The 27,740-nt window shown below is 39.3% G+C and overlaps 1 long non-coding RNA gene across 1 annotated transcript; it reads left to right on the forward strand.

The window, feature by feature from the left end:
* Positions 1–582: 582 nt before the first annotated feature.
* On the forward strand, positions 583–27,187 carry LOC125960776 (uncharacterized). Its single transcript, XR_007470788.1, has 3 exons — positions 583–680; positions 16,543–16,657; positions 27,051–27,187. It is a non-coding gene; the product is annotated as an uncharacterized LOC125960776 (long non-coding RNA).
* The last annotated feature ends 553 nt before the right edge of the window (positions 27,188–27,740 follow it).

Consider the following 27,740-nt stretch of genomic DNA (forward strand, 5'->3'; position numbering starts at 1 on the left):
TGATTTCAGAATATTCCCGTAGTGAGACAGTATTGGTCGGGAATGACATTGCCTGGCCTCTCAGAACAAACACGAGTGACTTGCCACAAAGCCACCCTGATGCAGCTTTGTCACCACGTCCCCCGCATTCACTCTACAGAGTGGGCTTGAAGTACACTGCCGGAAGGAAGCACCAGGCTGGCACGTTCCCTTCTCAGTCTTCCTCTCAACTTGGCCCACAGTGGGGTTTCTGGCCAATCCAGGATGGGTCTTCTTTTTCTTTTTAATTCCTTTAAAATGGAAGACTCAGTTTTAATTGAGGTATAGTATTATTTATTAAAAATGATATATTACAGGTACTACTGTGTTTTTTCATCCCAAAGAACTTTTCACACCAGTTGGGTTCTTTGATCTTTTCAACAGCCCTGTGAGGTAAGTTGGGTGGTTAAGCATACTATTAATTTCATTTTGATTGTGCAGACTCAAGGAGGGGAAGTGATGACTTATCCAAAGACATACTTCGGTTAAACTGGTGTTAATAATAGCTAATATGTAGCAATTACCTTGTACCAAATACTATCATAAGTATTTATTTAATCCACACAGTGAGCCAATGAAGAAGTCACTGTTGTTATCCCTGTTACGTGGATGAGGAAACTGAGACATGGAAAGATGAAATCAACTGCCCAAGATTTCAGCTGGTAAGTGATGGAGCTGCGATTACAACCCATGTATCTTGGCTTCAGAGTCTAGGTACTTATCCACTGTCATATGTTGGATGATACAGTACATGGTCTCAGAGATTTTCAGGCAATTCTTGTTCTAGTTACTGTCTCCCTTTACCAGTTTCCTGTCTTCTTTAAGGATCTCCTGATGTTAGATGGACAAAACATGTTCTAAAATGAACAGAAAAGAAGTGTGTTCACTTCTTTATTATACAAGCAAGAGCAGTAGCTGGAGAAGAAAGTGGGAAGCACCTTCAAAATCATAATGAGATGAAAGATTGAAGCTTACAAGAAGGGAAAATGCTGCTGAAACTATTGTCTCACTCTTTTGGTTGTTGCCAAGGACTTTTGTTGGCCTCCTGCTCTGTGCAGTTTTATTTTGTTGAAGTAGGAGGAGGCATATCAATGCTGAAGTCAGACTCACTGTGGAGTTGGGGAGGGTCCGTGTCAGTTGCATTTTCTTTCTTTGTGGACTTCAGAGAAGTGTTGGCAGCAACCAGATTTTAGATCTTGCAGGTAAGGGTTTTAGAGCCCCCGAGAGAGCCTGCTTTTCTGGTGAGCTCCTAGGTTTGTGGGATGTAGAATTCATGTGAAAACTATTCAACTATTTTGAAAGAAAGAGACTTTAAAATTAACTTTGACTTGACTATAGGGGGTTTTGGTGCTAATAGGTTAGGACATGCTATTCAGAAATTAGGTCCTTATAGCCAGGGGTCAGATGGAACTTCCCAGGGCCATTTTGAGACAGTGAGAATGCACAGAGAAGGAGAAAGCTGACTTTTGGTTCTTTGGACCACCAGGTTTTTTTTGTGATTGAAGTAATTCGTTTGTTACTATCAGTGTATGATTTGGAGAAAATACCATTTTCTACGTGGCAAATTTTCTCCCATGGAAGATATTCCTTTTGGTTGGCTGGGAGTGGGGTGGGGGAGTGAGTAGGAATTTTCAGGGCTCCAAAATGCTCAACAGTTTGTTTCTTGCCTGACTTCACATGCAGCAGGATAACTAATTCAGATAACTCCATGGGGGCCTCACCTGGGTTTCCTGTATGGTGTCTAATTTTCTTCCTGCTTGAGTTATTATGTAATCACATTATGTTGTCAAAACTTGGACAGTGGGAGAGAGTAAGGTAATAGAGAGAGACCCAAATTCCCTGGGCACTTCTGCTTAACATGACTTTTCTGACCTTTGGCATAAGTATTAACCCGAGAATGCCAACTTTGTCATGTCTACAAGCATGTGTGAATGGGTGGACAGGGTGAGATGGGGGGTGACATTAGACATATATTATAGTAGGCACAATGCCAAAGGAGACAACTGAAAAATGAAACTGTTTGCCAGACTAGTTTATTTGACATCTTTAGACAAATAAATTGTGTTGCTTAAGAGAATTTTGGCTGTGAAAAATAGGAATTGATAATCATATGGATTTGTCTGTAGTAAATGTTATGTGCCTATAAATTTAAAGAAGGTGTTTATATTCATGTGTTGACACTCTCTGGGGGTAATTATAAACACTGCCCTCCACACAGACTGATATATTTAAATATTTGTATTGATTTATAAAATTACAAAAGTAATGTAGCAATAACATTAAGTGAATTTAGAAGAAGAAGAAGAAAAGAAAAATCTCTGGCAATCTTACTATTTGTGTGTTGTAACTTTTTTCATGTTTGACTTTTACTTTTTTGCTGTTGGCTTACATATTTTCTATAGAGTTGGAATCCTAGCTACACAGACTTAATTTACCCAATAAAATTTGCAAACTGGACGCAGCTTCAGTAGTAGATCCATGGACAGGTGAGCAAGAAGGGGCACCTGAAAGCATGTGGCCTGATCTTGTTCTGCATGTGAAATGGCAGAAGCCCAGAGAGGTGAAGGGATTTGCCTGAAGGACAAAGATTGGGAGGAGCTCAGGTGGGGCTTTTCTCATCATAGTGCTGCTTCTGCCCACTCTACAATCTCTCTCTACCTTAGTCTTGAGACTTGCCCTCCAACACCACATATCTCTTCAGCTTGTGTGTGTGTGTGTGTGTGTGTCTGTGTGTGTGTGTATATACATGTAAATATATATTTATAGACATGAATTGCTCTCTAATATATGCAAAAGCTTAGTTATGGCAAACTACAGTTCTATAAACGATTATAAAAGTTGGAAAGATTTGAAGAGGTAGTCATGAAACTATGGAATTTTACATTTTCTCACATAACAAGTCTCCTAAAAAGTTTTTTTTAAGGTCTTATGCTATGTAATGTTAGGTCACTTATGATGAAATGCCACTGCCTAGAAATGTGAAAACCTTAATGGCCCTGGGAAGTAAGCCCATAGGAGATGGAAAAGAGAATAAAGTTGTAGGGTGAGCTGATTACAATGGACAGTTGTTTTCTCACAAACAAAAGTGAAGTTTATATAAACATTTTTAAATGGAGAAACCACAAGTTTATTTATTTGGCTCTAAGTAGTAGTAAAGATTGATTTCCCATTGAGTTGGAGGGTCTATCTTTTTTTTTAATCCTGATTTTTAATAGTAGCCTTTAGCAGAAGTCTATAGGAATGGTAGTCATCATCTTGGAATGTTTCTGATACATCTGGATTAAAGCTTTCCCTCTTTTAGGTGTAGTTAGCCATACCTTTACAAATGAATAACTACAGGGAATTAAAAGAGAATGAAAACATCTAACTAGATTTGCTTGAGAGGTAGATTTGTAGATAATTTTGAGGAGGGGGATTTTTTTCTCTAGACTATAAATTAATTTTGGTAGTTAAAAATGTATGTCAAAGGCAAATCTTTTCCCAGTTTCCAATCAGCTCCTTGAAAGAACGCTGCTTATTTTTTGTTAGAAGATGCCCTTTTGGATTCCCTAGTTTAGGAAGAGTAATCTGTCTCTAGCACATCAGCACACTCTGTCACAAAAATAAGTGCCTAATAAGTACTTCCTAAATAAATGGATTTTCTTCATTCAATTTCTTTACTTTGTGGCCTGTTTCCCCGTTGGTACTCTCCAGAAATGTGTCTTCTATGTAGTGTCAGTCAGGTAGACTAGGTTACGTTGCAGTAACGAACGTCTCTGTGACTTTACACTCGTGCTACATATCCATCTTGGGTCAACAGGGAGGCCCTGCTCATCTGGTCACTCAGGGATTTAAGGGGATGGAGGCTCCATTTCAACATGTCCTCCCACTTCATTGCTATAAGGAGGAAAGGATGCCGAGAATTGTGTCCACTCAGAAGAGATGCTTATCACCTTCTGTGTCGGCTAAGGCAAGGCACGTGGCCACACCTAGATCAAATCCTACCATGTTGTCTGGAAGCAAGCTCAGAATAAGTGGGAAGTGCCCTGATGACTACCACGTGATTATATGGTAATGATGGAGATTCGTGTGGACTTTTTCCTGAAGAGTTTATAAAGTGATTCCAGTGTTTATACCTAACCCACAATTAAGGGAGATAGGTAGGTTGCTGGTGTCGCTGCTCCTGGAAGAAGTAGAAGGACATAGGGAGGGAGAATTAGTGACTTACTTAAAGCCATGGAATGTATTAGCAGACATCCTGACACCTAGACCCCCAGATTCTTTTTTTTTTTTAACATCTTTATTGGACTATAATTGCTTTACAATGGTGTGTTAGTTTCTGCTGTATAACAAAGTGAATCAGCTATACTTATACATATATCCCCATATCCCTTCCCTCTTGCGTCTCCCTCCCACCCTCCCTATCCCACCCTTCTAGGTGGTCACAAAGCGCCGAGCTGATCTCCCTGTGCTATGTGGCTGCTTCCCACTAGCTATCTGTTTGACATTTGGTAGTGTATATATGGCATTGCTACTCTCTCACTTCGTCCCAGCTTACCCTTCCCCCTCCCCGTGTCCTCTAGTCCATTCTCTACGTCTGTGTCTTTATTCCTTTCCTATCCCTAGGTTCTTTAGAACCTTTTTTTTTAGATTCCACATATATGTGTTAGCATACACCCCCCAGATTCTTGATGCGCTCTCTTCAGAACCACCTTCATGAATGGCTCTCCTTAGTCTTTTCAGGAATAACTCTCATTTTTTGAAGCATCTTGATGCCAAGTCTCTGTGAGGTGATGGGTGAGTTTGCAGTTTAAATAGACTTTTGAATGATTGGTCTTTTCTTCTGGAGCAACTCTGGGAGGCTAGATTGTGTAGACTAGAAAAAAGAAAGTAAAATGTGGATTAAAGTCAGGCAGGTCTAGGTTTAAATTTCAGTTCCATCTCTCCACTGTGTGACCTCGGGGAAGTAACTTGTCTGAGATACAGTTTCTTCCTCTGAAAAACGAGGATAGTATTTCCTACCTTGCAGATTGTGGTGATGAAAGAGGAAAGGTTGTGGAAGGCATAGCACAATGCTGGGCACCCAGGAGAGATTCTGTAAGTGCGACCACATCACCCAATTCTTCAGTGCTTTGCTTGCCCACATTTTGAGCACCGGAGCAGGCCCAGGAAAATTGGGGCACTGTTCCCAAGCGAGACTGATATTGTTTCAAGATAAACAACTTGGTTTCTGTCTGCTGTAAGCTCCTCAACTTATTTTGCTAAAATATCATAAAGTTCTAAGTTCCGTTATACATTTCAGGGCCTTTTTCTTTAGTTCTGTTTCCTCCCCAGTTCTTGGAAGTGCTTTTAGGGCAACCCAGTAGTCATGGTATGGCAAAGAGGCACCAAGAAATTACTGAAGTCAAACAGTAGCTTCTAGAAACTACCTCATCCTAGTTCCAAGAAACTTTTAGATACCCAGTGCCAAGGAGCCTTTCTGTGATTCGTGCGGAAACTTACAGTGGGGATAGCAGAGAGGAGTCACAGCCCTGAGCTGGCTGCCTTGTTGAAAAGCCTAACTCTGCTCTAGGCAGAAGATGGTCTGCTCTAGCTTCCCCCGTTAACGGGACACCAGCCTTCACCAACTTCATGTGTTCTGGGTGGGCTCACATGTTTCAACGGTGTTGTTGGGTGCCTTGTAGGTCTGATTTCACCCTGAGTTTCCCTTTGCTCTAGGTGAATTGCATTGCATTTCAAGGTGAATTGCATTGAGGCTGTTTGGACCAAAGTCAGGAGGGTTTGGGAAAAAGAAAACAAAACACCATTTTTGTGTGTCTGTTTTTTTAATTAAAATTTTTTTAATTTAATTTATTTTTTAACATATTTATTGGAGTATAACTGCTTCACACTAATGGTGTGTTAGTTTCTGCTTTATAACAAAGTGAATCAGCTATACATATACTACCCAAAGCAATCTACAGATTCAATGCAATCCATATCAAATTACCAGTGGCATTTTTCACAGAACTAGAACAAAAAAATCTCACAATTTGTATGGAAACACAAAAGATCCCGAATAACCAAAGCAATCTTGAGAAAGAAAAATGGAGCTGGAGGAATCAGGCTCCCGGACTTCAGACTATACTACAAAGCTACAGTAATCAAGATACTATGGTACTGGCACAAAAACAGAAATATAGATCAATGGCACAGGATAGAAAGCCCAGAGATAAACCCACACACCTATGGTCACCTAATCTATGACAAAGGAGGCAAGAATATGCAATGGAGACAAGACAGTCTCTTCAATAAATGGTTCTGGGAAAACCGGACAACTACATGTAAAAGAATGAAATTAGAACACTCCTTAACACCATACACAAAAATAAACTCAAAATGGATTAAAAACCTAAATGTAAGACTGGGCAGTATAAAACTCTTAGAGGAAAACATAGGAAGAACACTCTTTGACATAAATCACAGCAAGATCTTTTTTGACCCACCTCCTAGAGTAATGGAAATAAAAACAAAAATAAACAAATGGTACCTAATGAAACTTAAAAGCTTTTGCACAGCAAAGGACACCATAAGCAAGACAAAAAGACAACCCTCAGAATGGGAAAAAATATTTGCAAATGAAGCAACTGACAAAGGATTAATCTCCAAAATTTACAAGCAGCTCATGCAGCTCAATATCAAAAAAAACCCCAACCCAATGAAAAAATGGGCAGAAGACCTACATAGACATTTCTCCAAAGAAGATACACAGATTGACAGCAAACACATGAAAGGATGCTCAACATAACTAATCATTAGAGAAATGCAAATCAAAACCACAATGAGGTATCACCTCATACCAGTCAGGATGGTCATCATCAAAAAATCTACAAACAATAAATGCTGGAGAGGGTGTGGAGAAAAGGGAACCCTCTTGCACTGTTGGTGGGAATGTAAATTGATACAGCCACTATGGAGAACAGTATGGAGTTTCCTTAAAAAACTAAAAATAGGACTACCATATGACCCAGCATTCCCACTGCTGGGCACATACCTTGAGAAAACGATAATTCAAAAGGAGTCATGTACCACAATGTTCATTGCAGCTCTATTTACAATATCCAGGACATGGAAGCAACCTAAGTGTCCATCAACAGATGAATGGATAAAGATGTGGCACCTATATATAATGGAATATTACTCAGACATAAAAAGAAATGAAACTGAGTTATTTGTAGTGGATGGACTGTCTGTCCATATAGTCTGTCATACAGAGTAAAGTAAGTCAGAAAGAGAAAAACAAATACCGCATGCTAACACATATATATGGAATCTAAAAACAGTGGTTCTGAAGAACCCAGGGGCAGGACGGGGAGGGGGAAGGGTAAGCTGGAACAAAACATTTTGATTCAACAGTTGCTTAGTAAGTAGCTGCCGACCAGGAACTCACCACTTGTTTTGACTATTATGAGCCAAAAAAAGAAAATTCAAACTGGTTTATGAGCATAGATACCATCTCAGTGTTTTAAGGCCCACAAATAAAATCTAATCTTTAAAAGTGTGTGCCTGTTTGTAAAGAGACAAAATTTAAAATGTGCGTAATTTAGCAACTCAAATTCCAAATTATTTAAAACCCCATTCCTTAGACTTGATTTTAAATATACCCCCTCCCCTCGTTTCTCCCCCTCACCCCCAGCTCTAGCAGGCTTCTTCCTTCCCTCCCTCTCTCTGAGGTGCGGAAATGGGTTTATGTTTAGCAAGTCCATTCAAAACCTGGAAGGTCGATGCTTTTCTTTGAGCTGCTTGAATAAATGATAACAAAACGTGATCTTTGCTCAATACCCCTTCCCCTACCTCTTTCAACCCCCGCCCTTTTTTTTTTTTTGTAATATACTGGGGAGAAAAATACTTTCCAAACACAGAACTTTATGGCCAGAGACAATCTGGCTGCTGGAATAAACAGTCTGCTCCCTCGTTTACCATTCCATCATGGGCTTAAATCCTGAGGAGCTCGCGGCTGCCCGCAATAGTTCTTGCTTGGCAGCAGGGAAGTCTGCCAACGTCCCATCAGGCTTGTTTCTTAAGCAAAGTTGCATAAGTTAACAGGTTTTATTGTTGGGGGTAATCTGGGGTTGTGATTACAGGAGGGAGGGACGAGGCCCCCAGAGTGTTTGCCAGCAACAGCCCTTGGCTTTGCTCATTCCCACTCCTCATTAATTTGTGTGAGCTCAGCTTGGATAACAAACGTGGGGCAGGGGATCCTATTCAGCCAGGCCTGGCCCCAGTAAGGCCTGTGAGCTAACTGCTCTAATTGAGTGGGAGGGGCTGCCTTCCTCTCACTCCTGTCCCTTTCCGGCCCTGTTTGGAGAGGAATGAATGGAGGCCCACTTCAGCTCCTGCTGGCAGCCCTGAGGCCGGCTGGGCCCTGGGATCCACTGCTGGGATCCATATCACCGCCAGCCCTCTTACAACCGCGGCTCTGGTCCTTCATTGTGTGAGGAGGTATTCCAACAGTCCTCATTCTGGGCTTTGCTTTCTTGTTTTCTCTTGCTTTCCTTTTGGGTTGAGAAACACTCTGCTATAATTTATATCTGGGAAACAGCATTAGAAGTGTGTTAGCATTCCGCTCTGGATGGACAGATCATTTACAACTAGCGCAATATATTATCGATGTGCTGCTCTTTAGGACCTGCTATGTAATAGACATGTAATGAAGCATAGGAAACATGGATTTCATTTCCCAGCCCCAAAAGGAGAAAATGATTTCGGGGCAGAAAACTCACCCCAGGTGGGGGGCAAGGGGTGGGGGTTTGGGGGACAGGGGAAGGGTCTGTCTCTTTAAGACAGACTAGGAGGAAAACCAAAAGTCGTCAGCTCCGAAAGTAACAAATGAGGGCCCAGAGCTGTGGAGCTAATGTGCAAACTTGTTTCTGTCCTCTATGGCGCCATCATTTATTCAGGAGGTAGAAGCAGAAGACGGGGACTTGCATTTGCTTGATACTCAATTATACATTAGTGTACATCACTTGGCAATCTGTTCATATCAATTTAATTGGATTTTAATATTGCCTCTGATCTTGTTGTCCAATTAACAGTACTGGCTGGCAATAAAGCAGAACCACACACTATGTAACACCTTTGATCCCTGCCATATGGAGCTCTTCCATTGATTACCACATTTTCAAAAAATTTCACTCTCTCAATATGGGCTGTGATAAATGGGAGAAAAAGCACATCCCTGATGTGATAAAAATTTCACTTCAACTCGCAACTTCATTTATTTTGTTGACATTCGGCTCTGATTAAGAACAATAAAAAAATCATGCCCTGAATATCATATGCAAATACAACCCTGGGCATGAATCTAATCATGCCATGGGAGCATTACCATGACTAGCCTGGCATCGGCTCAATTTTTTTTAAAGTGACAGCATACACTTCTGGGCTCACTGTGCAAAGTAGTCACCACCGCTATGTCATTTAATAAACGTCTGATGTTTTGGTTCCCACCAAGGCATGGAGAAAGTATCTGAATTTCTGCCTGTTATTACGAGGCCTCTGTGTTCAGGTGATGCCTGGCATTGACATCCCCTGTGCCCATTCCTTTGCTCCCTGCTCCGGGCGATCCAGGCAGCTGGGATCTGGGATAGGGGTGAGGTTCTTGGGTGACCCCCTCAGGCTTCCACCTCTTCTTGGGGGCACCTCTCAGGATGGGTAGGGGCATGCAGCTTTGGTTTGGAAGGGGCTGCAATGCCAAGGACAGGACCTGCCTGCTCTTAGGAAGCTTGTGAATGCCTGTGTGCGCCAGCTTCCTGTTTGCCTCTTGGAGGCATGCAAGCAATTACGGCTTAATGCCCTGGAGACACTCCCAAATGACAGGATTAACCCCCAAGGGAAACAGGCTTCTGTTGTGAAGGATTACATCCACGTTCTAAAAGGCCCTTCCACAGCGCTGAGGAACCGCTGATCCTTTTCATGCCTCCACAAGAAGGTTGCCAGTGGCCGGAGCTGGGAAAGGCCGGAGAGGCCCCTGTCTGATTGTGGGCTCTGCCCTCACACCATTTTCTCCTTGTCCTGCTCTGGGAGAGACTCCTGGATCATCTCTGTGCCTGTGCTGCCGGGTGTGACCCAGCTGGTACTGGGGCGTTTGACTCCCAGCTTTATAGCAGGGCCTGCCACCCCAGCACTCAACGGGGATGTGGGATAGAAAGGGGGTGGATAAAGGTGGCCATGCCCAGTGGCAGTGGCAGCCGGGACTCACCCGGAACCCCGGCAACTTTGGAATGCGGGAGGGTGCCAAGGCTGTCGGTTACATATGTCATAAATTATTTCTTGACCATTAGCAGTGTTTCTGCCTCATAACTGTTCTTCAGGCATATTAAATCAGCAAGAAGGAAGAGCATGCTAGGACATCTGGGGCTGCCAGATAATTCAGTTAATTTCTATTCCCTTGAACCTGGAGGTGTTAATTTGGAAGCACAACAGAAGAGTCTGAAGAATGCTAATACGTCATTTGAATGATTAATGCAATCAGGGGGATTGGGGGGACCTCTGTTTACTCTTTAATTTTGACATGGCACAGCAAGGAGGAGAGTGGCTGATTTTCCAAAGTTAAGGGCGGGTTGGTTTCATTTCAGTCACATGGCCTCCGCTGGGGTTTGGGGAGCTGGGGTGACTCAGAAGGGCTGTATAGGACGATGGGGGCCAGTTTTGTTCGTATAATGGATACCGCCAGGAAAACAGATGAAATTGTTTGTGATCTGATGAGCCCTGTCCTCTTGGGTGAAGAAGCTCCCAGAAGCTGCTGGGAACAGCAAACAGAAGAAGAAAAAAGAAAGAAAGGAAAAGAGAGAGCCTGGAAAAACATAGCTGAAAATAGGTGATAGCCTTATAATAATGTACATGTATTTTTATCTGACATTTCCAAATTGAGTGGCTTTCTTTAAAAGAAGGAAAATATTTCCAAATTTATTTAAATGGAACCTTATTAGGGAAAGCTTAGGACTGAGCAACTATTTAAAAATATATTTTGAGGAGAGGCGCAAAGGAAGACCTTTAATTCTTAGCAGACTGTAGGCATTTTAAAGAAGCCTTGTGTCTATTTATTGTGCTGCCTCTGATTAGAGGCAGCTTATGACTGTGATAACAGGAAATTTCAAAGGGCACTTTCCCCCCACCAGCCAGACACTGTAGTATCTCCTTTTTAAAACAAAGAAGGTATTGTGAGAGTGAAAGGGATTTGGCCCCAAGCACTAAACAAATTTTAGAGAGCAGAAAAAACCCTGTAATTATGTTAATAGTAAATTAATGTTTTGCAATTTACCCATATCACCTCAGAATAGGTGTTGTTCAAAGTACCTATTGGAACTATTCGGCAGACACACTGGAGAAGGGGAGAAGTCAAAATGTTTAGTTTCTTGTAAAGCCTTGTGTTTAATTTACAAATGGAGCTTCCCAGTGCTAGAAATACCTGTTTTCCTGGGGTGCCACCCACACACTGCTTCAAGAAGCTGGGATGCAGGGCCACCTTCCTGAGAGTCTCTTGTGGTTTAGAGTTTCCTTGTTTGTTAATGAGTGGGATGGACAGTAGCAGATGGGCAGAGATGGAAGGGACCTTTCCATCTCAGAATTCTTTGACTCAGTGACTAGCCCAGACTTCCTGAGTCTATAATACCATGAATGCTTCCTCCCAATGACCACTGCCTTTGGCTTTTAGTCTTAGATGACCCATGGGTCTCAGTTTAAGTAGGGCCCTGAGTTGAATAGACCTCAATTTTGATGTTCATGGAATCAGTTCATAGGAACTGCTTTGTGCAAGTCAAACACATAGATTAATAAAACATTTACTGAGGAGCTATATATATGCCAGCAAATGTGCTGAGCCCTTTCTGGAACATAAGAGTTTTCTCAGTTAATTCTCAAAACAACCCTGAGAGGTAGGATTTATTACTCATATTTTACTGATGAGGAAATTAACGCTAAGTAACTTGCCTAAGGCTCCAGTTGAGGGAGTTGGAGGCCTGGTTTCTGACCAGGCTGTTCTAGGCACAGTTGAAGTGGACCAGAGCCCTTGGTACCCTAGGCATCCTCTCCCTCAGTGATGTTTCCTCTTTCCTTCAGGCATCCAGTATATGTATTATGCTCTCTATTTTCACCAAAACCTACTTTTAAGATCTTATATTAGTCATATATTCTTTAGTATGAATTTAAACCCAAGTCAGAAACCGTGCTAGGCTTTTTTTTTAAACACATGATTTTTCTTGGTTTATTCTCAAGGGATCTCAGTATTTAAAATTTTATAGTTAATGAACAAAATATTCTACCTGCCTTAGTAGCTGAGGCATTAACGAGTAGGAACAATTAGGGTAGATTTGCTTTAACCTTTCAAGTAAAAGTAAATGTTGGCTTTTTCTGCCATACACCAGCTAGAAGCGCTCTAGAAACCAACATTTCTCATAAGCCTCACTATGGTCAATGGAAATTGTTTTAAACAAAGCACCAGACTAGGAGGGAGGAAGCCTGGATTTCAATCCTGTGTCACTAAAGTGTGTTTTGGGCACACAGGACTGGAAATTAACAGGGTTGGATCATAGCAATGCTCTCTCTACACCTCCTCATCCATAACAGACATTATTAATTAATCTTGGGGCTGTATCTGATCAAGTCTGAATGCTGTTTGGAATCTATCTCTACTGATCCTCCAAGCAGCATCATTTATCGTTTGCAGTTGGCACTGAAGATGAAACCTATTGCCACCCAAGGGCTAGATGGTATCCAACGTTTCTTCCAGTTAAAAATTCTGTTAGATCTTCAATGTAGGAATATAAACTAGGTCCGTGGTTCCCAAACCTGTCTGAGCATAAGCACTGGAAGCTTTGTAAATACACCTCTTCAGTCATATTCTCTGGGAGAGAAGTTTGAGAATCTATATTTTTCTAAAGCTCCTCCAGTGATTGTGATGTAGCCAATCTATGCACTGGCATTTGGGCACTGCCACTTTAGATTATGCGATTCAGAGTTCTGTTTATCTTAATGATGAGAATTTTCAGGTTGAAATCATTGGTGGTTCTAGCAGAGCCTCAAAATTTTTTTTAATGAATTTCTACTTTTAAGTTTTGCTCTTTGGCACCAGTCTTCTGAAGAGTACTATGGAGTACAGCTGTCATCTGGACTTGTAGTGTCCAGCTCTGACTGGGTTCAAGTATTGGACACACAGGCTTATCAGCTGTGTGGCCTTGAACAAGTCATTTAACATAGGCAAGTAATTTAATCTTATCTTCCGTAAAACCAACATCAGAATACCTACCCTGTAGAATTGTTGAGATTCCAAGATTCTATTATTTTTACTTGATCTTATGTATAGCAGTTGTTGAGCACCTACCATGGACCAAGTAGTATAAAATCAAGTCTAGAGGCAAGAAGAATCAATGAAAACAGTTTCAGAATGCCTTCTAAACCAGTTTTGCTTTTCTTACGACAATCCCTGGGTTACACTTAGGCACGTGTATACACAGACAACTGAAACAAAAGTTTCTCCAAAAATATTTATCCTTACTTTGTGTAATGCACTTTACAATTTTCCATTCTATTCCATTAAACAATACTGACCATGACCCCCCACATTAATGTCGTGGGCCACTCATGGGTCATTACCTGCACTAGACCACTCTCTTCCCCAATTGGCCTCAACATGACCATCCACCCTCTGTGTATATACTACTGCCAGTGATGGGAAATTCTTTGAAGCCAGGAAAAATATCTCTCAATTCACTCTAGCTAATATTAATTGAACATCGACTATTAACAAAGCAATCAACTATTTTCATACTGCATGTTTTATCTGAAGGCCTGTACACTGATTATTTGGAATGCCCGTAGGGTTTCCATAGTACCCTTAGCTGATCCTTAGCTATTCAGGACCTACTCTGGTACTGTTTTCTATCCTGGACTATGAAGTCTTCAGTCCTATCAAAACTCAGCTGTCCTGTGACCTAGTGATGATAAGCTGATAAGCTAATTACAGCCAGGAGTTTCTTGACTGACAGTGACAGGTATTGCCTTGCAGTTTAAAGAGTAACCTTTGAAGGCTAAAATGAGGAATTATCTTTTTAGACAAAGCTAGTAAAGAGAGAATTTTGGTCATGACAGAATTTTGGAACCATTTAAAACTTTCTACCCTTGGGTAGCAGGACCAAGAACTTAGAATGAATGTGTACTTGTATGCTGGGCTCAAATTGGACTGGTGTTGTATCCTGTCGTGCTTCTGAACATACCAAAGTATAAGGGATGCTTCCATGAGGTTTTTGTTTTCATTTAGAGGGTAGATGAGACAGTTCACGTATGCATTCTAAAGTGTGAGGCATGACCAAGAATAAATTCTTGGATGAGGACTGCATTAGTAATAACTACATAATTCATGTTTGAGGCAATGACAATGCACTTATGTAGGGGAAGCACCATGTCTGAAACTCAGATTTGTGTCAGGTTAATATCAGGGTTGGATTTCTTCATATTGATTAAACTGATTGTTAATTGAATTAGCTGTATTGCTAGTGAAGCAGTGATCCAAAAGAATTTCTGATTTAAAAAAGATCAAATATTCATATATACACTAATATGTATTAAATGGATAACTAATAAGAACCTGCTGTATAAAAAAATAAATGAAATAAAATTCAAAAAAAAATAAAAATAAAAAAGATCAAATATTAGTTTGCTGATTTGATTTGAAAGACACATGGATGTCTCCTTGTTAAGCCATAGGGAGGTGTATAATGCCCTCTTCCTGGGGGTAGGGTGTATTGGTCACAAGATTAACTCTTTAAATCTGCAGTGATATTGCAGTAACTGAGGATAAGTGCGGCGGAAGAGGAAAAACACATGCATTCATACAAAGTACAAAAGGGGAATGGCAGAGAGGGAAGAAGCGAGGGGGGTTGGGGGGAGAGAGGGAAAGTTATAAATGATTCCTTGAGAGACATGATGGAACCTAGGGGTTAACTAGGCTGAACACCAACAAGTGTGTACCATTACATAGTATATTTAAGTAGGAAGCTGGTAATGATAAAAAGGGTTCTGGTTTAAGGATCAGCCAGTTGAGTGACCTTAAGCCAGTTAATTGACCTCTTTGAACCAGTTTCCTCATTTAGAAAGTAGAAGGGTTAGATGACAGTATTTCTCTTTAAGGCCTTTCTGCCACTTGAAAATGCTGTTATTCTAGGGATTTGTGCAAGTTACACATCAGTGAAACATTACAATGGCTTCTAAGCAATGCCTTCTAAATTCATAAATTTATCCATTCAACAAATATTGAGTAAGGGCCCAATAGCACTTTAGCTCCTCTACAAAGTCACAAGTTTCTCAGCTGTGCTCACTACTATTTGGCCTTTACACATTTCTGAGCTCAATCAAACTCAGGTCATCGCAGGCTAAGGATAGATTCTGTCACAGGGAGGAGGCAGGGTAGTTTCAGGATTTAATGCCAAGCCTACTTCAGGCTATAGACTACAGACATCCTGCTTCCTTTTTCTTCAGAGGAGCAGTAGCCAGAAAGGATCTTCCTGCTGGCTTCCATGGGGCAGCTGTTGACTGATGGGTGTGAGGGGAAGAGAGGGAGGAAGGGAGAGGCAGGTCAACCTTCTCAGGGGCCAACCAGCCACGTACATCAAAAGCAAACGATGACATCGGTAACCCCTGGTTGTACCAATATAGGAAAATGAGATTCTTATGTAGTTCGGAACTCATCCTTTGGGGTCAGTAGGTCAGAGATAAAGGAAGAACTCAGGGGGGGAAACCAATTATAAGACATAAAATAATATGGATCTGAATTGGAGAAAATGCTGGAAAAGTAAATGAGAAAATGAAATGTGAAATTCTTAACCAAAAACGGAAAGAGGATCACGTCAGGCCAGCTGAGCTCACAGTCTCTCTCATTGATTGTGCCTCTGCATATTTTAGGATACTGCTTGCAGCCTGTTGCCTTGGTGTTTATTTTTTCCATTGTCTAATTTTACCCCCTAGCCAGTACTACAAAAACTTACCAACTTTTTTAGAACTAACGAATAGTAGGATGAAATATGTAATAAATATTGTCACACTGATGTAATATAAAATTAAGAAATATATACATGAAAGGGTTATTTAAATTATCACCTTAGTGACAAGCAGGCATAAGAATAAGTTTGAATTTCTTAAAACCTGGATCCTTTGCTGTTAGGGCAAAAGTTATAGATTATTCAAGATCATGTAATTTATTTAATTTAAAAAATTTTTAATATAATGTACGTGAAGAATTACATATACAGAAAAGTACACAATTGTGTAAAGCTTAATTATTTTTTTAAAAATAGACTTTACTTTTTAGAACAGTTTTAGATTTTCAGGAAAATTGGGAAGACAGTACAGAGAGTTCTCCTATATTCCTCACCTAGTTTCCCCTATTATTAACATATTAGTATGGTACATTTGTTATAATAATTGAGCCAATATTGATATATTATTATTAACTAAAGTCTATACTTTATTCATACTTTCTTACCTTTAAATCATGTTCTTTTTATGTTCTAGGGTCTCACTCAGGACACCACCATACATTTAGTTGTCATGTCTCCTTAGGCTCGTCTTATCTGTGACAGGTTCTCAGATCTTCCTTGTTTTGAATGACCTGGACAGCTTTGGTCAGGTGTGTTGGGGAATATCCCTCAATAAGAATTTGTCTGATGTTTTTCTCATAATTAGACTGGGGTTATTATAGGTTTCTGGAAAGAATATCACAGAGGTAAATTCCCATTTTCATCACATCACCTCACATCATGTCAAGGGTACATACTATCAACATGATTTACCATTGTTGATATTGACCAAGATCACCTGGTTGAAGTAATATTTGTCTAATTTCTCCACTGTAAAGTTATTCCCCACCCTTTTCCATACTGTCCTCTTTGGAAGGAAGTCACTATGTGAAGCCTGTGCTTAAGGGATAAGGAGCTATGCTCTACCTGCTTGAGGTGGGGAGTACTTACAAATAATTGGGAATTCTTTTGCATAGGAGATTTATATATTATCTCCAGTTTATTTGTTTATATTAGTACATACTCATTTATTTTCTACTTCAGTTTATAGTCCAATACTATTTTATTTTGTTGTTCAAATTATTCTAGCTTTGGCCATTGGGAACTCTTTTAGTTGGCTCCTATGTTCCTATCACATGCCTTCAGCGTTTTAAGTTGTCCCCTCTACCCCAGCACTTCCCTACTTTTCGACACTGCAAGATACTCCAGCCTCATCTTCTGTGTTTCCTGCCCCATTTATAGAATTGAGCTTTTCTCCTCTGTTTCCTTTTATTGGAGAATGGTATTAGAAACCAAGATCTGGATTGTAGGTGTGCTCATTGCTACTGTAGTAGTGTTTATTCTAGGCTCTCTCGGCTGGCAGGGTAAGGACATACATACGTGTATACAAATCCATATATATATATATATATATATACACACATACATACATATATCTATAAACATTTCTAAGTGTAACCATCTATTGATATATCAGTATTAGGCTAAATATAAGTTTATATTGATATCTGCAACTCTAGTTCGTTGCCACATGGATCATTCTAACATTCTTTTGCTTATCTGTTAAATACCCACTCCAACAGTGAGAAACCTGACTCCTACCATTTGCCATGCCGTTACTTAATTGTTCAATTCCAGTATACATTACAGTTGTATCAGAATTATTAACCTGTATTCCTATGGCATGCAACACTGTCAACTATAGCACAGTCCTTATATACAGTCCCTTTTTACCTTTAGTCTTAAAAACTCCACTCATTTCCAGAGTTACTTGGGTCAGCACCCTTTCTTTCTACCTCCTTCAGTGACATTGTTTCATGAATTTGTGATACAGTTAGTTTCTTTTGTCTATATTCCATTGTCTGTATTCCGTCTTTGTGATCACCTGACATCCTATATGATTTTGAAAATTTTAGATACATTGAACTTCACACTTTGTGCTATAGAAGTCTATACATTTTGACAAATGTCATGTATCCACTGTTACAGTATTACACAGTAAGATTCACAGCCCTAAAAAATGCCCTGTTCTTCCCCTATTTAGCCTGCTCCTCTTCCCCTGCACTCCTCACAACCACTGATCATTTTACTGTCTCTGTAGATTTGCCTTTTCCAGAATGTCATCTATTTGGAATCATACAGTATGTAGCCTTTTCAGACTGGCTTCTTACACTTAGCAATATGCATCCAAGGTTCATTCATGTCTTTGTGTGGTTTGATGCTCATTTCTTTTTATTGCTAAATAATATTCCATTGTATGGGCATACCACAATTTATTCATTCACCTATTGAGGACATCTTGGTTGTTTCCAGTTTGGGGGGATTGTGAATAAAGCTGTTATAAACATTTGAGTACAGGTGTTGGTGTGGGCTTAAGTTTTCAAATCAGTTTGGAAAATATCTAGGAGCCTCATTGCTGGATTGTATGGTAAGACTATGTTTAGCTTTGTAAGAAACTGCCAAACTGTCTTCAGAAGTGGCTGTAACTTTTTGCTTCCCATTAATAATGAATGAGAGTTCCTGTTCCTCTGTATCTTTGCTACCGTTGGTATTATCAGTTTTTTTTTATTATTTTAATCATTCTAATAAGTGTTTAGTGGTATCTCATTGTTGTTTTAAATGTAATTCCCTATTGACATATGATGTTGAGCATCTTTTCACATGCTTATTTGCCATCTGCATTTCTTCTTTGGTGAGGTTTTCAGATCTTTGGCTCATTTTTCTTTTTTTAATTTAATTTTGGCTGTATTGGGTCTTTGTTGCTGCGCGTGGGCTTTTCTCTAGTTGCAGAGAGTGGGGGCTACTCTTTGTTGTGGTGCGTGGTCTTATTGTGGTGGCTTCTCTTGTTGTGCAGCACGGGCTTTAGGCATGCGGGCTTCAGTAGTTGTGGCACATGGGCTCAATAGTTGTGGCTCGTGGGCTCTAGAGCACAGGCTCAGTAGTTGTGGCTCACGGGATTAGTTGCTCCGCAGCATGTGGGATCTTCCTGGATCAGGGCTTGAACCCGTGTCCCCTGCATCGGCAGGCGGATTCTTAACCACTGTACCACCAGGGAAGTCCTGGCTCATTTTTAAATTGTATTTTTTCTTACTGCTGTGTTTTAAGAGGTTTTGTACATTTTGGATAGCAGTCCTTTATCAGATATGTATTTTGCAGATATTTTCTCCCAGTCTATGATTTTCTCCCAGTCTATTGATTCCCGTAATGCTATCTTTCACAAAGCAGAAATTTTAAATTTTAATAAAGTCCAACTTTTCTTTCATAGACTGTGCTTTTGGTATTCTATGTAAAAACTCATTACCAAACCTCAGAGCACCTAGATTTTCTCCTATGTTTTCTTCTGGAAGTGTTATAGATTTCAGTTTTATATTTAGGTCTATGATCCATTTTGAGTTAATTTTTGTGAAAGGTATTAATTCTATGTCTGGATTTATTTATTTTTTTATATATGAATGTCCAACTATTCCAGTGCCATTAGTTGAAATACTTTCTCCATTGAATTACCTTTGTTCCTTTCTCAAAGATCAGTCAGCTAGATTTGTTTGATTCAGTTCTGGGTTTTCTATTGTGTTCTGTTGGTCTATGTATCTAGCCTTTTGCCAAAACCATACTGTCTTGATTACTGTAGGTTTATAGTGAATCCTCTACTTTGTTGTTATTCTTCAGTATTGTGTTGGTTCTTCCAGATCTTTTGCCTTCCCATATGAACTTTAGATTCATTGTGTCAATAGTATCTACAAAATAGCTTGCTGTGATTTTGTTTGGGATTGTCTTGGGAATAATTGAACCATGAGCACAGAATACCTGTCCATTAATTTAGATCTTCTTTGATTTCTTTTATCAGAATTCTGCATATAAAGTTTGTAATTATTTTGTTGGATTTTTGCTTAAGTATTTCGTATTTTTGATGCTGTTGTAATGTTTTTTAAAGTTTTAGATCCCAACTGCTTACTGCTGTTATGTAGAAAAGCAATTGAGTTTGGTATTTTTTTAAAATAAATTTATTTATTTTATTTATTTATTTTTGGCTGTGTTGGGTCTTCGTTGGTGCACATGGGCTTTCTCTAGTTGCGGTGAGTGGGGGCTACTCTTCATTGTGGTGCACAGGCTTCTCACTGCGGTGGCTTCTCTTGTTGCAGAGCACAGGCTCTAGGCATGCGGGCTTCAGTAGCTGTGGCATGCAGGCTCAGTAGTTGTGGCTCATGCGCTCTAGAGCACAAGCTCAGTAGTTGTGGTGCGTGGGCTTAGTTACTCCGCGGTATGTGGGATCTTGCCGGACCAGGGCTCAAACCCGTGTCCCCTGCACTGGCAGGTGGATTGTTAGCACTGTGTCACCAGGGAAGCCCAGCAATTTAGTTTTTTATGTTTAACTTGTATAGCAGTCTTGCTATAATCATGTATTAGTTATAGGAGGTTTTTTTGTCATTTCCTTAAGATTTTCTACACTGGCAACAAGTCATCTGTGAACAAAGATAATTTAATTTCTTCCTTTTAAACCTGTATACCTTTTATTTCCTTTCCTTGTCTTATTGCACTAGCTAGACTTCCAGTACGATGTTGAATACGGTGGTGAGAGTGGACCTCCTTGCTTGTTTGTAATCTTAGTAGGAAAGCATCTAGTTTCTCACTATTAAGTATGATGTTAGCTGTAGGTTATTTTGTAGGTGTTCTTTACTAAGTTAAGGATGTTCCCTTTTATTCCTAGTTTGCTAAGAGCTTTTGTCATGAATGAGTGTTGGATTTTGTCAAATGCTTTTTCTGCATTTGTTGATAAGACTGTATGAGTTTTCCTCTTTAGCCTTCTTGAATGTTGAACCAGCCTTTCTTACCCAGAGTAAATCCCACTTGATTATGGGTTTAAAAAATTAAATTGAAATTAAACTAAAAATTATTTTTATACATTGTTGAATTTGATTTTCTAATACTTTTGGGGGGGATTTTTGCATCTAGGTTCATGAGAGATATTGACTTATGTTTTCCTTTCCTGCAATGTCTTTTTCAGGTTTTGATATTAGGGTGATGCTGGCTTCATAGAATGAATTAGGAAGTCTTCGCTCTGCCTCTTATTTTCTGAAAAGATTGTGGAAAATTGGTATAATTTCTTCTTTAAATGTTTGGTAGAATTCGTCAGTGAAACCACAGGGCATTCTGCTTTCTTTTTTGGAAGATTTATTAACCATTTCTTTAGAGAATATTGGACTATCCAGATTATCTATTTCTCCTTGTGTGGGTTTTTTTAGTTTGTGTCTTTCAAAGAATTGTTCTATTATTATCTAAGTTATTGAATTTGTTGGCATAGTTGTTCATAGTATTCCTTTATTAACCTTTTAATGCCCATGGAATTAGTAGTGATAACCCCTCTTTCATTTCTGTTATTGGTAATTTGTGTCTTCTCCCCTTTTTTCTTAGTTAAGTTGGCTAGATGATTATTAATTTGATTAGCCTTTTCAAAGAAACAGCTTTTGGTTTCACTGATTTTTCTCTGTTGTTCAACTGTTTTCAAGTTCATTGATTTCTGCTCTAGTTTTTTAAAATTTGTTTTTTTCTGTTTGCTTTAGGCTTAAATTGCTCTTCATTCTCTAGCTTCCTAAGGTGGAAGCTTACAGTACTGATTTTAGATATTTCTTCTTTTCTAATATGTGCATTCTGTGCTGTAAATTTGCCTCTGAGCATTGCTTTTACTGCAACCCACACATTTTAATGTTATATTTTCATTTAGATCAAAATATGTTTTAATTTATTTTGAGACTTCCTCTTTGACTCATGTGTTTTAGAAGTGAATTGTTTAAACTCAGTATTTGTGGATTTTCTGGCTACCTTTTTTCTTTGATTTCTAGTTTAATTCTATTGTAGTCTGAGAACATATTTTATATGATTTCTATCGCTTTAAATTTGTGAAGGTATGTTTTATGGTCCAGAAAGTGGTCTCTCTTGGTGAATGTTCCATGTGAGCTTGAGAAGATTATGTATTCTGTTGTTTTGTGGTCAAATATTCTATAAATGTCAATTAGATCAAGTTGATTATAGTGCTGTTAGGTCCACTGTATCCTTACTTATTTTATGATTGCATGATCTATCAAGTGAAAAAGGGTGTTGAAGTCTCCAACTATAAAAGTGGATTTGTCTGTTTTTTTCTTATGATTCTATCAATTTTTGCCTCAAGCATTTTGATACTGCTGTTAGGTACATAGATATTGATATTAAGGATTGTAATGTCTTCTTGGAGAATTAACTCTGTTATCACTGTGTAATATCCTCTTAAGCCCTGATAATTTACTTTATTCTGTGGTCTGCTTTGTCTGAAATTATTATAGTTACTGCAGCTTTGTTCTTTATTAGTGTTATCATGGTAGATATTTTGTTATTCCTTTACTTTTAATCTACTTGAGCTTTTATATTAAAAGTGGGTTTTGTTGTAGACAACCCAGAGTTTTGTGTTTTTTTTTTAAAATCTACTCTGACAGTCTTGTTTTTCAATTGGTATATTTAGATCAATATTCACATTTAAAATACTTATAGATACAGGTGGAATTGACTTCTGTTTGTTCCACCTGTTTATTACTTGTTTCTCCCCCTCCCCTTTTTCAGCCTTTGCTGGTTTTGATTGCACATTTTATATGACTCATTTTATTTCCTCTCTCAGCATATCAATTATACCGCTAAAAGTGTTTTCTTCCCCAGAGTTTGTAATACACAATTACAATTAATATAAGGTTATGTCAAATATCATTATACCACTTCATTTCTAGTGTAGGTACTACATAACAGAGTATCCCCAATTCTTCCCTCCCATCCATTATGACATTCCTGTCATTTATTTCATTTATCCATATGCTACAATCATCCAATATATTGTTATTATTATTAATTCAAACAAATGGTATATTTTAGATCAAGAATAAGAATATTAAGAATAAGAAAAATAAAAAGCTCTTATGTTTTTTTTAATTCCTTCTCTTGTACTCTTTTATTATATAGATCTGAGTTTCTGACCTATATGATTCTTCTTCTCCCTGAAGAATTTCTTTTAACATTTCTTACAGGGCAGGTTTGGCAATGAATTCTCTCAGTTGTTTGTCTGAGTATTTATTTCTCCTTCACTTTTGAAAGAAAATTTTGTTGGACGTATAATTCAAGTTTGGTGTTTTTCTTTCAACATTTAAAATATTTTGCTCCATTCTCTTCTTGCTTACATGGCTTCTGATGAGAAGTCTACTGTAACTCTTTTAACTCTTGTACTGTTCCTCTGTAGGTAAGGTTTTTTGTTTTGTTAAGATTTTTTTTCCATTGTCTTTGGTTTTCTTCAGTTTGAATATGATATATCTAGAAATAGAGGTTTTTTTTTTTTTTTTTTTTTCTGGTATTTATCCTGTTTGGTGTTTGCTGAGGTTTCTGATCTGTTGTTTAGTCATTAATTTTGTTAATCTCTTGATCGTTATTATAGTAGTTCCCCTTTATCAGCAGTTTTGCTTTCTATGGTTTCAGTTACCTGTGGTCAGCTGCAATCCACAGATATTAAAAGGAAAATTCCAAAAATAAACAATTCATACATTTTAAATTACACACTGTTCTGAGTGTGATGAAATCTTGTGCTGCCCTGTTCCATCCTACCTGGGATGTGAATCATCTTTTGGCCAGCGTGTCCTACCGGTTAGTCCCTTAGTAGTTTCCTTGTTTATCAGATTGACTGTCATGGTGTCACTGCTGTCATGGTGTCACTGTGGTTTTTTTTTTTTTTTTTTTTTTTTAATGGTACACGGGCCTCTCACTGTTGTGGCCTCCCCGTTGTGGAGCACAGGCTCCGGACGCGCAGGCTCAGTGGCCATGGCTCAGGGGCCCAGCTGCTCCGCGGCATGTGGGATCTTCCCGGACCGGGGCACGAACCCATGTCCCCTGCATCGGCAGGCAGACTCTCAACCACTGTGCCACCAGGGAAGCCCACTGTGCTTGTTTTTAAGTAACCCTTATTTTACTTAATAATGGCCCTAAAGGGCAAGAGCAGTGATGTTGGCAATTTGGATATGCTAAAGAAAAGCCGTAAAATACTTCCTTTAAGTGGAAAGGTGAAAGTTCTTGTCTTAATAAGGAAAGGAAAAAAGTCGTATGCTGAAGTTGCTAAGACTTATGGTAAGAATGAGTCTTCTATCTGTGAAATTGTGAAGAAGGAAAAAGAAATTTGTGCTCGTTTTACCATTGCACCTAAAACGGCAAAAGTTGAGACCACAGTGTGTAGTACTTAGTTAACTAACTAAGACGGAAAAGGCATTAAATTTGTACAGTAAGATATTTTGAGAGTGAGAGAGATATCCCATTCACATAACTTTTATTACAGTATATTGTATAATTGTTCCATTTTATTAGTTATTCTTATTAATCTCTTACTTACCTAATTTATAAATTAAACTTTATTATAGGTATGTATATATAGGAAAAACATGATAGACACATATAGGGTTTGGTACTGCCCACAGTTTTAGGCAACCACTGAGAACATATTCTATGAACTAATGTACTTCAGATATTTCTTCTGTTCTATTTTCTCTTTCTTCTCCTTGTGATCTTCCAATTATGCTTATGTTACACTTTTTGAAATTGTCCCACAGTTTTGGATATTCTGTTTTTAACATTCTTTATTCTCTTTGTATTTCACTCTGGGAAGTTTCTGTTGACACCCCTTTAAACTCACTGATTCTTTCCTCAGCCATATCCAGTCTAATGATGAGCCCATCAAAGGCAGTCTTCATTTCTGTTCAGTATTTTTTATTTGCAGCATTTATTTTTTATTCTCTCTTAGAGTTTCCATCTCTTTGCTTACCTTGTCCATCTGTTCTTGCATGTTGTTTACTTTTTCCATTGGCGCCCTTAAAATATTAATCATAGTTATTTTAAATTCTGTCTGATAATTCCACAGTCTGTTTCATATCTGAGTCTTGTTCTGATTCTTGCTTTATCTCTTCATACTATTTTTTCCCATTGCTTTTTTTTTGTTGTTAGAATATCTTGTAATTTTTTGTTGAAATTTGTACGTGATGTATTGGGTAATAAGAACTTGGGTAAAAGGCCTTTAGTGTGAGATTTTAAGTTAACCTAGCCTGGAGTTGGGTTGTGCTTTAGCTTTAGGTACCAGGAGTCTTAAAGTTCTCAGGTGTATTTGTGTTTGTCTCCCCTATTTTAGGGGAGGGGGCTTTTCTTAGAATTCCTACTTAAGTAGAGTCTGTACCTTGAAGCTCTTCCAACAGAAATCCACTGTTATACTGGAGTCCTCCTGATATGGTGGCAATTTTACGATAAAATCTTAGTCTTTTAGTGGACCTGTGTCTCTGGGCCTCTACAGGTGTACTTAGTTTCTTCTTCCCTTAGGTGAGACAGGAAGGCTAGAGGGTGCTGATGTGGGGTAACTGACATTTTTCATATACGGGATAAAGCTCTACGTGGGATAAGGCAAAGCCTTTCCTAGAGAATAGGCCTTTGTATGGAGAATGCTCTTGAGCTGTTTCCCCTCCTTCTCCCTTAGCTTGTACAAGATCTCTTTCTTGGCTTTTCACTGTGAGAACCTGCTGGGGTTCCTAGAAGGGAAACCCACAAAACCATGGGGGGTCTAAGACTGTGGCCCACAGGAGTTTCTCACTCTCCTGCTAGTTCACATTCAGCCTCCAGCAGTTTGTCAAAATTACTCTTTAAGTGTTTCTTCTAGTTGTGGCTCTAGTGATTTCTGCTCCAGGTAAGCTGTGACTCTCTGTGTTCATCTGGGAATGTTTGGGTTTAGAGAGTTTCAGATGCACAAAAAATACAATTGCAAAGTAATTTTGTGGTCATAGATTTCAATAAAAAATTTAATGGCTGTAAATATATTTTGTTTTGATAAGCCAAGGTGATAATGCAGTAAATCAAAATTGAAATCCCTTGTTAAAAAATCACTGAGAAAATTCTAAACTTTCATAAGAGTAATAAATTTCTAGCCACCATTCATCAAAGAAAGAACCCAATGCCATTGGAGTAGCCAGCCACTCAAACAACTGTGTTACTACCAATGGTGGTATGCTTAATGAAACATTGTGTCCCCTAAAAAGTAAGCAGTTGATTGTGTCCAATGAGTATTATGAAAACTTAATACAGTAGGAGAATTGCCTGTGCTCTACAAAATGTAATAGCTCTCTGTAATCCTTTGTCAAATGAGGCAGGGCACACCTAAATAAATAGAAAAATAAATTAGAATGTGCTTGGATCATATATTCTTTTTTTAAAATTTATTTTTTTATTTTTATTTACATCTTTATTGGAGTATAATTGCTTTACAATTGGTGTGTTAGTTTCTGCTTTATAGCAAAGTGAATCAGTTATAATATACATATGTTTCCATATCTCTTCCCTCTTGCGTCTCCCTCCCACCCTCCCTATCCCACCCCTCTAGGTGGTCAAAAAGCACTGAGCTGATCTCCCTGTGCTATGCGGCTGCTTCCCACTAGCTATCTACCTTACGTCTGGTAGTGTATATATGTCCATGCCTCTCTCTCGCTTTGTCACAGCTTACCCTTCCCCCTCCCCATATCCTCAAGTCCATTCTCTAGTAGGTCTGTGTCTTTATTCCTGTCTTACCCCTAGGTTCTTCATGACGGAGCATATATTCTTAAATGCATACAGGATTGGCATGTTAATTTATTATATTAAGATTGTAACTTTTTACTGGTATCCTATTAGCTAGAAAAAGTCAATGCCATTTCCAAGCAGGCTTCACGTGGTTTTAGTGAGAACAGTTCTCACCCCCCAGTTACTGTCTCTCACGAATCCCCATCATACAGTCATAGAGCTAGAAGGAAACCCATGGACTATAAAGGGACACATTAGCATGTAAAGGCTGGTGCCTGCCCATCTACACATGAAAGATCACAGAACGATATTTGCAATAAGGAACAGCAAGTTGTGACCACTCTCCAGATCTGTACCCATCAGACAGAGGTTGACACCTGTGACAGGTACATTCTGATTTCCACATGCTTTGTGCAGAATCAGACGTGCTCGCAGCAGCATGGCAGCCAAATGTCAAGTGCTGCACCTCTCAGCGTGGAGACACTCAGAAACCCTGGCTGGAAAAGGAACTTGGATTCACCTCTTGAAGTGCACACCATGCGGGAGAGCTGGGCCAGGAGAGGGTTCTGTTAAGCCTTGTCCAACAACAGGTACAGGAGTCGTGCGTGCTGACATGCCTCTTCCCAGTGCTCCACATTCTGGCACCTCCCTGCCCCGCTCCCACATGGCAGAGGGGCAGCGAGGGTGTCTCCTTGTCCCCTTGCTGTTCCAGGTGGGGTTTAGTGAGAGGGAAGAGAGTGCATAATTTTGGAGCAGGAAATAAAGGTTGTGTGCAGACTTAAATTGGGCCTGCAAACTCAGGCTGGAAATCATCTGACAAATTAGATTATTCCTTGGGATTTAGGAGCTCCTACAAGGAGAGTATGTTGAGAGAAAAATCAAATTTCGCGAACCCTTTAAACCAGAAGCTAGGTCTTGGTGGGCACTATTTTAGGTGGAAATTTCATAGACCCTTAAGAAGTAGCTTTCCCAGGACCAGAGCTACTCCTGAAGGGGAGGAAGGAGCCTTCACCCCCTTAGATGTGACTCTTGGCCTTTGGGTATACTCTCAAAATCACCTTGGGACTGGAAATGGTGGGGCTGACATCTAACTTCCAGAAGGCTGAT

The sequence above is a fragment of the Orcinus orca genome, chromosome 13, assembly GCF_937001465.1.
Source record: "Orcinus orca chromosome 13, mOrcOrc1.1, whole genome shotgun sequence".
Taxonomy (NCBI): domain Eukaryota; kingdom Metazoa; phylum Chordata; class Mammalia; order Artiodactyla; family Delphinidae; genus Orcinus; species Orcinus orca.